This window comes from Apodemus sylvaticus, chromosome 11 (assembly GCF_947179515.1).
Source record: "Apodemus sylvaticus chromosome 11, mApoSyl1.1, whole genome shotgun sequence".
Taxonomy (NCBI): domain Eukaryota; kingdom Metazoa; phylum Chordata; class Mammalia; order Rodentia; family Muridae; genus Apodemus; species Apodemus sylvaticus.
Window position 1 is genome coordinate 46,850,711 of NC_067482.1, and position 11,217 is coordinate 46,861,927.

An 11,217-nucleotide genomic window follows, 5' to 3' on the forward strand; every position below is an offset into this window, starting at 1 on the left:
TAGGATAATGGTTTAGGAACTGTTTTCTTTCTTTTTTTTTTTTTTTAAGCATCAGCTGGAACTCCATATTAATTCATTTCCATAACTCTGCTAAAGCACCTGATAGAATTTAAAGAGGAAAGGATTTATTTTGGCTTTTTGTTTCAGAGGACTTCAGCTCTTCTTTGTGGGCAAGGGGAAGTAGATCACAGATGTTGGAGTGTGAAGAAAGACAACTGTTCACAACAGGATGACCAGGGAGCGCAGTAACATAGGAACCAAGTAACATAGTAACCTTCAAAGCCCAATTCCACAAACCAGACCTCACCTGCCTAAGTATTCATAGTCTTCCCAGATTCAACCCATAACATACCCTTTGTAAAATTCATACAAACCTTTCAGCACTTCTATGTGCTTCTTATTGATGTCTTTCACAGTCCTTACTCCTCTTATTTTTCTTGGAATCCATGATCATTTGAAGAGTGTCATAGTCAGTGTTCTGTTGATGTTAGGAAATGCTATGACCATGGCACTTCTTATAAAGGAAATCATTTAATTGGGGATGGCTTACAGTTCGGAGGTTTAATCCATTCTCATCAGTGAGAGGCATGGTGGCATGCAGGCAGACATGGTGCTGAAGAAGGAACTGAGAGTTCTACATCTGGGTTGGCTGGCGGCAGGAATAGACCTCTAGACCTCGCTCTAACATCTGAGACCCCAAAGCCTGCTCTTCAGTAACACATTTCCTCCAACAAAGCCACATCCACTCCAGCAAGACTACACCTCCTAAATAGTTCTACTCCCTGTAGGCTTATGGGGACTAATTACATTGTCACCACAAAGACCATTGTAAATAACCCATTTTCCTTGACTATCCCCCTCTCTAATCCAAATGAAAATCACTCTCCTATAGTTTATGTCAAGTTTTACACAATAATACCTCACTCAATTCACCATAACAGGTACTTTAGTACATTAGACCATATTTGACATTTTGAGTTTTTAAGGGGGCAAATCTAAATTTCTTTCAGAGAATAGTGGATATAGCTTCACGGACTTAAGGTCCTGGCATCTAGTCCCTGCTGTATCTATGCTACTTTGCAAAAGTCAATCTTTGACATCAGGGCTCCCAGCTGTAAAAAGTGCAGAATGCAGCAGGTGGGATTTTAAAGCTCTTGCCTTTAAATTGCTTTACTCGATAATAACTCCCTCTCTACAGATGTAAATGCACATTGATTGCTCATGAATAACTGCATTAAATTTGGAAAATGTTACATTTGATAGGAAATTATTGCTAGCAACTGAGAACTGCTATGCTATAATGTAGATATTTAAAAAAATGGCTTATGTAAAAATGATTTAGAACTCAGGAGCATCAGAGCGATTTTTTTTTTTAAAAAATTGTTATTGTTCTGGAGAAGTTTGGAAGAGAATTTTATTTCCTGTGTGTGTGTGTGTGTGTTTGTGTATGTGTTTATGTGTGTCTGTTGAGTGCATGTTGTATATATGTGTTGTATATATGCACATTGTATATATGCATATATATTCATGTCATATGTGTATGCGTATGTGACTACAAGTGTATGTGCACATGTAGAGGCCAGAGGTCAATGCTGAGTGTCTTCCTCTGTCTCACATGCCACCTGTCCTCTGAGAGTCTCTCAGTGAGTCTGAAGCATGTGGATGGGCTGGCCAACAAGCCCCAAGGATCTACTTCTGCACTGGTGAGAATACACCACACTTGAGTTTTAATGTGGGTCGTGGGAGTCCAAACTTAGGTTGTTATGATTCTATAGCAAGAGCATTCAACTTCTTTCTAACCACTAAGAACTCCGTTTGTTTGCTGGTTTTATTTTTCTTTCTTTGTTTCTTTCTTTGAGATAAGATCTTGCATTGTAGACAGGGTTGCCTCAATCTGGAGCAATCCTTCTGCCTCAGTCTCTTGCATAAATAATTTGGATGATAATTTGGAAAGGCATGAATGAAACATTTAAATTATGTATTAATGGCCTGCGGCCTAGGACTACACACTTCAAAATAGCACTGGTAAAGCAAGTGTTCACCTGCTCCATTGATTTTAAGAAGTTAGAAAATATTCCTTTGATATTTTGCCAGCATCCACCATTGTATCCTTAAAAAGAATATAACTGTATTTAATTTCTGACAATCATACACATTTTCCTTTCTCCAGTTAGAATGTGTATAATTTTGGAATAAAAATAAGCAGGCAAAGAAATGTAAAGTTAATAATACCTTATTTTTTGCAATATTTAGATATTTTACTTTTGTCTGAATTTAATTCTAAGTCAGGGATAATGTCTTAATTATATTATATAGAATTTTACTTTTTAGTGACTAGGAAAGGTATTCTATCCAAATTGATTCAATTTTGCAGAAATTAACATCTCAATATGTTTTGCTCTGTAATGAAATATGTTTCAAAAAGTAAGTAATTTGAGAATTGCTTTTTCTAACTCTGTGAAGAACTGAGTTGGGATTTTGATGGGGATTGCATTGAATCTGTAGATCACTTTTGGCAAGATGGCCATTTTAACTATATTAATCCTGCCGATCCATGAACATGGCAGATTTTTCCATTTTCTGAGGTCTTCTTCGATTTCCTTCTTCAGAGACCTGAAGTTCTTGTCGTATAGATCTTTCACTTGTTTGGTTAGAGTCACACCAAGATACTTTATATTGTTTGTGGCTATTGTGAAGGGTGTCAGTTCCCTAACTTCTTTCTCAGCCTGCTTATCCTTTGAGTATAGGAAGGCAACTGATTTGCTTGAGTTGATTTTATAACCAGCCACTTTGCTGAAGTTGTTTATCAGTTGTAGGAGTTCTATGGTGGAGGTTTTCAGGTCACTTAAGTAGACTATGATGTCATCTGCAAATAGTGATAATTTGATTTTTTCCTTTCCAATTTGTATCCCCTTGACCTCCTTATGTTGTCTAATTGCTCTAGCTAGAACTTCAAGAACTATATTGAAAAGATATGGAGAGAGAGGACAGCCTCGTCTAGTCCCTGATTTTAGTGGGATTGATCTTCGTCAAAGGAGCTGAAAACATCCAGTGGAAAAAAGATAGCCTTTTCAACAAATGGTGCTGGTTCAATTGGAGGTCAGCATGCAGAAGAATGCGAATTGATCCATTCTTTTTTTTTTCTTTTTGGTTTTTTGGAGACAGGGTTTCTCTGTGTAGCTCTGGCTGTCCTGGAACTTACTCTGTAGACCAGGCTGGCCTCGAACTCAGAAATCCACCTGCCTCTGCCTCCCAGAGTGCTGGGATTACAGGCGTGTGCTACCACCACCTGGCATGAATTGATTCATTCTTATCTCCATGTACTAAACTTCACTCCAAGTGGATCAAGGACCTCCATGTAAAACCAGACACACTGAAACTAATAGAAAAGAAACTGGGGAAGACCCTTGAGGACATGGGCACAGGGGAAAAGTTCCTGAACAGATCACCACTAGCTTATGCTCTAAGATCAAGAATTGACAAATGGGACCTAATAAAATTACAAAGTTTCTGTAAGGCAAAGGACACTGTTAAAAGGACAAAACAGCAACCATCAAGTTGGGAAAGGATATTCACCAACCCTACATCTGATAGAGGCTAATATCCAATATATACAAAGAACTCAAGAAGTTAGACCCCAGGGAATCAAATAACCATATTAAAAAATGGGGTACAGATCTAAACAAAGAATTTTCACCTGAAGAAATTCCGATGGCCAAGAGGCACCTTAAGAAGTGCTCAACGTCATTAGTCATTAGGGAAATGCAAATCAAAACAACCCTGAGATTTCACCTTACACCAGTCAGAATGGCTAAGGTCAAAAACTCAGGAGACAGCAGGTGTTGGCTAGGATGTGGAGAAAGAGAAACACTCCTCCACTGCTGGTGGGGCTGTAAGATGGTACAACCACTTTGGAAATCAGTCTGGCGGTTCCTCAGAAAACTGGACATGACACTTCTGGAGGACCCTGCTATACGTCTCCTGGGCATATACCCAAAGGATTCCCTGGCATGCAATAAAGACACATGCTCCATTATGTTCATAGCAGCCTTATTTATAATAGCCAGAAGCTGGAAAGAACCCAGATGCCCCTCAAAGGAGGAATGGATACAGAAAATGTTGTATATTTACACAATGGAATACTACTCAGCAATTAGAAACAATGAATTCACAAAATTTTTAGGCAAATGGTTTGATCTGGAAAATATCATCCTAAGTGAGGTAACACAATCACAAAAGAATACACATGGAATGCAATCTCTGATAAGTGGATATTAATTAGCCCAGAAACCCTGAATACACAAGGCACAAATCGCATAACAAATGACTCCCATGAAGAAGTATGGAGAGGGTCCTGATCCTGGAAAGGATTGATCTAGCATTGGACGGGAATATAAGGACAGAGAAAAAGGAGGGAGGTGATTGGAGAATGGATGGAGAGAAGAAGGTTTATGGGACATATGGGGAGGGGGGATCTGGGAAAGGGGAAAACATTTGGAATATAAACAAAGAATATAGAAAATAAAAATATTTAAAAAATGAAAAAAATTGTACACTTAAATAAAAAAAAAGTAAGTAATTATTTACAGAATTAAAACGTGGTGGAGTCCACTAGGTCAAGATCCTCTAGGGGAAACAGGCACCTTTATCATCACCAGGTCTGGTGTGTGACTGAATAAAATACCTGACTAAATTAAAGATCTTTGATATTCTAGAGAGACTTCATTTCTCACTGGTCTTTCCAGGTTCAAATTGCTATTACGACCTTTAAATTGACTACTGGTTTTTTAATTTAATAAAAAGATTCTTTTTTAGGAAATGAAATGTGAACATATTTATAGGCATGTATTTTTGTATAAAATACTATACTATAGTATAGTATAATATAAAATAGTATAAAATATTAACTTTAAAAGGCTTTGTTTTAAAAGTGTGCATTTTTCACTATACATGGCAAAGTCACTCTGTATAACAAGCCAGTCCAGGCCAAGAGGAAAAGCTTCTACTGCTTTAGCTCTACCTCACATTTTTATCTGATGGGTGTGACTTCTGACTCTCTTGCCTGGAGGGATTTTCAAGGACATAAAATTTTCTACATTGTACCTAGTGTTTTCCTAGCTTTTGGACTCAATACAACTCACAGACCACATGAGGCTGAAGATGAAGGAAGACCAAAGTATGGATACTTCGATCCTTATTGGAAAGTGGATCAAAACACCCATGGCTCACAGCCAACCAGTAGAATGAGAATAGGGTCCCCAATGGAGCAGCTCAAGAGAGGACCCAAGGAATTGAAGAGGTTTGCAGCTCTTCAGGAGGAAAATAATATGTGCCGACCAGTACCCCCAGTGTTCCCAGGGACTAAACCGCAAATCAAAGCATACACATGGTGGCACCCATAGCTCCAGCTACATATGTAGCAGAAGATGACCATTTCAGACATCAATGAGAAGAGAGTCCATTGGTCCTGTGAAGGCTCAATTCCCTATAATAGGGGAAGGCAAGTCAGGAAATTGTGGGAACGTAAGTAGTGGGAGGGGAGATGGAATACAGGGTTTTCATTGTGGTAACATGGAAAAGAGTTAACATTTGAAATGTAAATAAAGCAAATATCTAATAGAAATAAAATAAAATGAAATATAAAAAATGTTCTACATTGTTAGCTACAGAAACCATGTTGGTTGCCATATGAAGACCTACTTTCTTTTCTTTCTTTTTCTTTTTTTCAATTCGATAGATTCTTTATTTACATTTCAAATACTTTTCCCTTTCCTGGATCCCCCCTCCCTGAAAGTCACATAAGCCCTCTTCCCTCTCCCTGTTCTCCAATCCACCCCTTCCCACTTCCCTGTCCTGGTAGTGTAGTCCCCTACACTGCTGCAGCGAGTCTTTCCAGGACCAGGGGCCACTCCTTCCTTCTTCTTGGGCATCATTTGATTTGTGAATTGTGTCTTGGGTATTCCAAGCTTCTAGGCTAATATGCACTTATCAGTGAGTGCATAACATGAGTGTTCTTTTGAGAATGGTTTATCTCACTTAGGATGATATTCTCCAGTTACATCCATTTGTTTAAGAATATCATGAATTCATTGTTTTTAATGGCTGAATAGTACTCCATTGTGTATATATACCAAAATTTCTGCATCCATTCCTCCATTGAGGGATATCTGTGTTCTTTCCAGCTTCTGACTATTACAAATAGGGCTGCTATGAACTTAGTAGAGCATGTATCCTTATTACATGCTGGGGAATCCTCTAGGCATATGCCTAGGAGTGGTATAGTGAGGTCCTCCGGAAGTATCATTCCCACTTCTCTGAGGAACCGCCAGACTGATTTCCAGAGTGGCAGTACCAGCTTGCAATCCCACCAGCAGTGGAGGAGTGTTCCTCTTTCTCCACATCCTCGCCAGCACCTGTTTTCTCCTCAGTTTTTGATCTTAGCCATTCTGACTGGTGTGAGGTGAAATCTTAGGGTCGTTTTGATTTGCATTTCACTGATCACTAAGGATGTTGAACATTTCTTTAGGTGCTTCTCAGCCATTCGATATTCCTCAGGTGAAAATTCTTTGTTTAGCTCTGTACCCCATTTTTTAATGGGGGTTATTTGCTTCTCTGGAGTCTACTTTTTTGAGTTGTTTGTATATCTTGGATATAAGTCCCCTGTCGGATGTAGCGTTGGTAAAGATCTTTTCCCAAACTTGAGCATTGCTGACATGATGGACTAGATCTGGATGAATTGCTGTGGTAGCTATTCTGTGTGTTGACATGATGCTACTGTGCCACTGGACTCAGCTTACCAGATGATGGCAGCATGTCCATGCTGGGTTCTTTAGAAGACACAAAGATGCCGTCTTCAATGATATGTCTTTGAGGTGCTGGGACCAGTGTAGAGCCGCCATTTTCAAGCATTATCTTAGTACTAACTTAGGATCCAGCCCCTGGAGTTTGAAGCTCTGCCCCTGTGCTCAGTAAGAGTGTGGTCTTTGAGCTAGTTAGTTATTTCTCTCAGATTAAGTGTCTTCATTTGCAAAATGAGGGCAACAATTTACTCACACTCTTGGTACATTCTGAGACTAAGTAGAATGACACATAAGAACCCTTTAGAGATGTTTGCAGAACGTGGCATGAAATTGCCAAGAAAAATGATGTACCTGTGTTGATGATTCCCTAAAATCAGGATAGAGAGTTGATCCAGAGCTATAGTATTTCCGCCTACCTTTAACCAACATTATAGCCATTTGTCATTCCTCTCTGTGACCAACCTAATATCAGGTGACTCTCTTGTGAGACCTTTTAGATGTGTTACCACAGCCTTGCCAAATCCAAAATTCAGCATGCTATTAGATAGCATATAAAACCTATCATATCCTAGCAGATAACATCTGAAGCCTATGGCAGAGATTTCTCTGCTCTGCCATAACTACATACGTGATGGTTCTACAATACATTTGAAGAATATTCTTTACTTATGACATTCTCTGTTCTATAACTACAAAACTTGATGAAATTATTACCATGCTTGAAGTATAATATTTGGGGCAGTCTGAATCCATGTTCTAAGATTATAGTCGCTTATATTTGGTTCCAGAATAGGCTCTCTCATGTTGGTTCGGTTATGAGAGTTGGCGTTTGTTTTTGCATTAGTTAAGCCTTCAACTTATACTGAGAATTATTTTTATTATGATTTCTTTAGCCTTTGAATAAAACTTAAATTTTCACATCGATATAAGATTTAAAAGGTATTCTCACCAGCCCTGGGGTTTATATAATTGACACCAATTAGTCAGGTTTTCTTGTCTTTATAATTGTAGTTTAAATCATCAGATAATTAATCTTTAAAACTAGTTTTTAAGACCTAAGAAGAGGGAGCATACACCATTAAAACTCCCTAGCGATAAAATGTTGCCAAGTATCCTGAGGCTAGATTCTACAATGTGTAGTGAAGAAACCATTTATGATTGTTAAGATCTTTTCTTAATCAAGCGCTTATTCTTGAAGCTCTGATTAAATGAAACTTTTACTTTAATAGTAATTGATGCAAATGCTAATAGATCAACACCTCTAGTTTTCAGAACACAGCAGTAGCTGAGACTGCATTTAATATCTCAGCAGGTCTTGCTCTTAGAGTCCCGTAAAACCTTGGGGCTGTAGCAGAAGAAGGTATGATTAAGACCAGTGCTCTGTAACACCACAGGGATTCTTCTGTTTGAAAATGGCATCTGAATCCTTTGTATAAAAAGCAAACTTAAAACAATTGTATGAAATCTTGTCAAATTAAACACAGGCTCAGTTTTCTTAAATGTAGTCCCTTAGAACTAAAAAAGCTGATAGCATGCCAATCTTGCTTGATACCATGTAAATTGCACTATAGATATACATGTTTGAGCCTTACTTCCTGACATTGTAATGCAGGAGTATTTTAGTGACATTTCTGGAGTTTAATGTTCATGAAGCTCTGCAGGTGATGCTTGGTTTTTGAGAAGAGTTTGGAAAGTAAAGCAGGAGGAAATAGAAAAATGAGTGCAAAGTGTAAGCAAATTTCCTCCAGAATTTCTCTAATGACAGGATTTAAAAGGAATGGCTAGTTTCTGTGTATGTGTTATGGGTGTTGAACCTGCTATGAGTTCCATCTCTGTCTCCTAAAACGATAGTCTCTGTACCATTTCCTTCAGTCTGGAATAGTTTCCTTGGCCTATTTCACTTTACATGCCTCAATGACTTTGTGTCATCAGGTTTATGCCTTTGTTGTTTAGAGTCATTGTCTGAGTTTATCATTCCCTAGAAGGTTTTAGTCCAGTAGATGTGCACATGAACAAGGATTCCATATTTGTAATCAGCCTAGAAGATAAAAGAACAAATGGAGACTAGACTCTGAGACATGGAAGCCAATGACTTCTAACATATAATGCACGGAGAGTATGTAACATCTAGAATGGGTGACAAGAACCAAAGGCCCAGATTCAAGGGCTTAGAGGTCTAATTTTAGATATTGGACTGTGCTAGTAAGTACAGTAATAAAGTCAGAAACTTTGAGCAAAATTGAAATGGGTAGCTATGTGCTGATTGTGAAAAAGATGCAAAAGAGAACTGGGGAGATTGAGAGCTTGAGTTGCAGCAGGAGGTTGAATGATGACATGCCTGTGTGCTGGTCATGCCTGAGTTTGACAAGCATTATTTTCTAAAGAGCGCAGCAAAGGTCAATTCATGCAAGAATCACCAATGAATGACAAATAGCAAGGAGATTTTTGATGTTGATTTGGATATAATACAGTCCTGGGGAGCTGCCTTGTAGATTGTTCATCAGTTACAAGAGAAAAAAATACTAAAAAATATATAGCCACGTAACTGACCCACAGAGGTAAGAACATTTATAATAATGTGGGGAAAAAGGGAGAATGAGCTTTTTTTTTTTTTATGTAAAAGGACACAATGACCTGTACAACACTTATGCTGAGTCTGCTAATAAGAATACAGGCTGAGCTTGTTAGCTTGATGCTAATTATGAAGAAATATTGGGGGACTTGAAGTGATGATCATTATTATAATGGTAAGTCATGTTTAATTTAGAAGCTCCTAACTGTTCAAAGTGCAGAATAAATGCAATTATGAGTGTTCAGTCATAGATGGGACACCTACAAACAGAGAGAACAAGGGATCTAGAGGATGAGGGGGGAACCTGTGAAATACTGGCTACTGGACATGGAATGGGTGTTACACACAGGAACTTATGGCAGATGGGGTTATGTGTAGAAGACCTGCACAACATCAAGTTGTTTAAAAATTCCATTATGGAGAGAGGAGGGGCTCTGGAGGCCCCAGTCCTAGCTGAGGAGCTACTGACAATTGATGACTGTCCAGGGAACTCACTTTTCTTTTGTGGCATGGCCACTGGAATGACTTCACACCAATTGGCATATTGGCAGCAACACCAACGTATCCCAGTGGATTATTTTTTCTTTTTCATAATTTTTTTATTTGATATATTCTTTATTTACATTTCAAATGATTTCTCCTTTCCAGGATCCCCCCTCCCTGAAAGTCCCATAAGCCCTCTTCCCTCCCCCTGGTACCCAATCAACCCCTTTCTGCTTCCCTATCCTGGTATTCCCCTACACTGTTGCACTGAAGCTTCCTAAGACCAGGGGCCTCTCCTTCTTCCTTCTTGGGCTTCATTTGATATGTGAATTGTTTCCTGGGTATTCCAAGATTCTTGGCTAATATCCACTTATCAGTGAGTGCATATCCTGTGTGTTCTTTTGTGATTGGGTCACCTCACTCAGGATGACATTCTCCAGTTACACCCATTTGCCTAAGAATTTCATGAATTCATTGTTTTTAATAACTGAGTAGTATTCCATAGTGTAAATATACCACATTTTCTGTATCCATTCCTCTGTTGAGGGATATGTGGGTTCTTTCCAGCTTCTGGCTATTATAAATAGGGCTGTTATGAACATAGTGGAGCATGTATCCTTATTACATGCTGGGGAATCCTCTGGTTATATGCCCAAAAGAGGGCATGAAATTGAGTAGCATATGTGCTGCAGGGTCCCTGGGTGGAGTTGGGAAGATGGAAGTGTCCCATATGGACATGATGACCAAGTTACATTGTACACATGTATTAAACTTTGAAAGAGTAAAAAAAGTACAAAAATTTAAAATGGAAAAAGATAGTTTTTTTTTTTAAAAAAAATGTAACATGAGTTCAAAATAACAAGGATAATTCCATATTAAAGAACATTTAAGAATCTTGACAATTAAATGTATTACAGTGTTCCATGCAGAAGGGAGTAAAAAGTTGATCCAGGGATTTATTCAGGCCTCATGATTACTAAGACATTGTAGGTCAGGAAAAGATGGAGGTTATGTAGTAGTTGAATAAAGAATATCTTAATTCGTAGGAAATGCAGAAATCTTGATGTCCTCATGCTGTATGCAGCTGGCATTGCTGAGTGGCTCTGGAAAATTGTAGATAAAAAAAAAATCACAGAGTGACAGCAAGAGAGACGTTAGCCATGGATGAACCAGAGCCAAAGAGATACAAGAGCTCTCCACGAAGTCCTGCAACTGTTCTGTATGTTTAAAGCTCTATCTATATGTAAAGGAAGATGTCTGCTATGTTTTGAAGTGTATGGTCACATAAGTGAGAAAAACAAAAATTTCAAAACTTCACATTGTTATGATTACATATGAAGCCATTAGTTTCCATAGAAGATT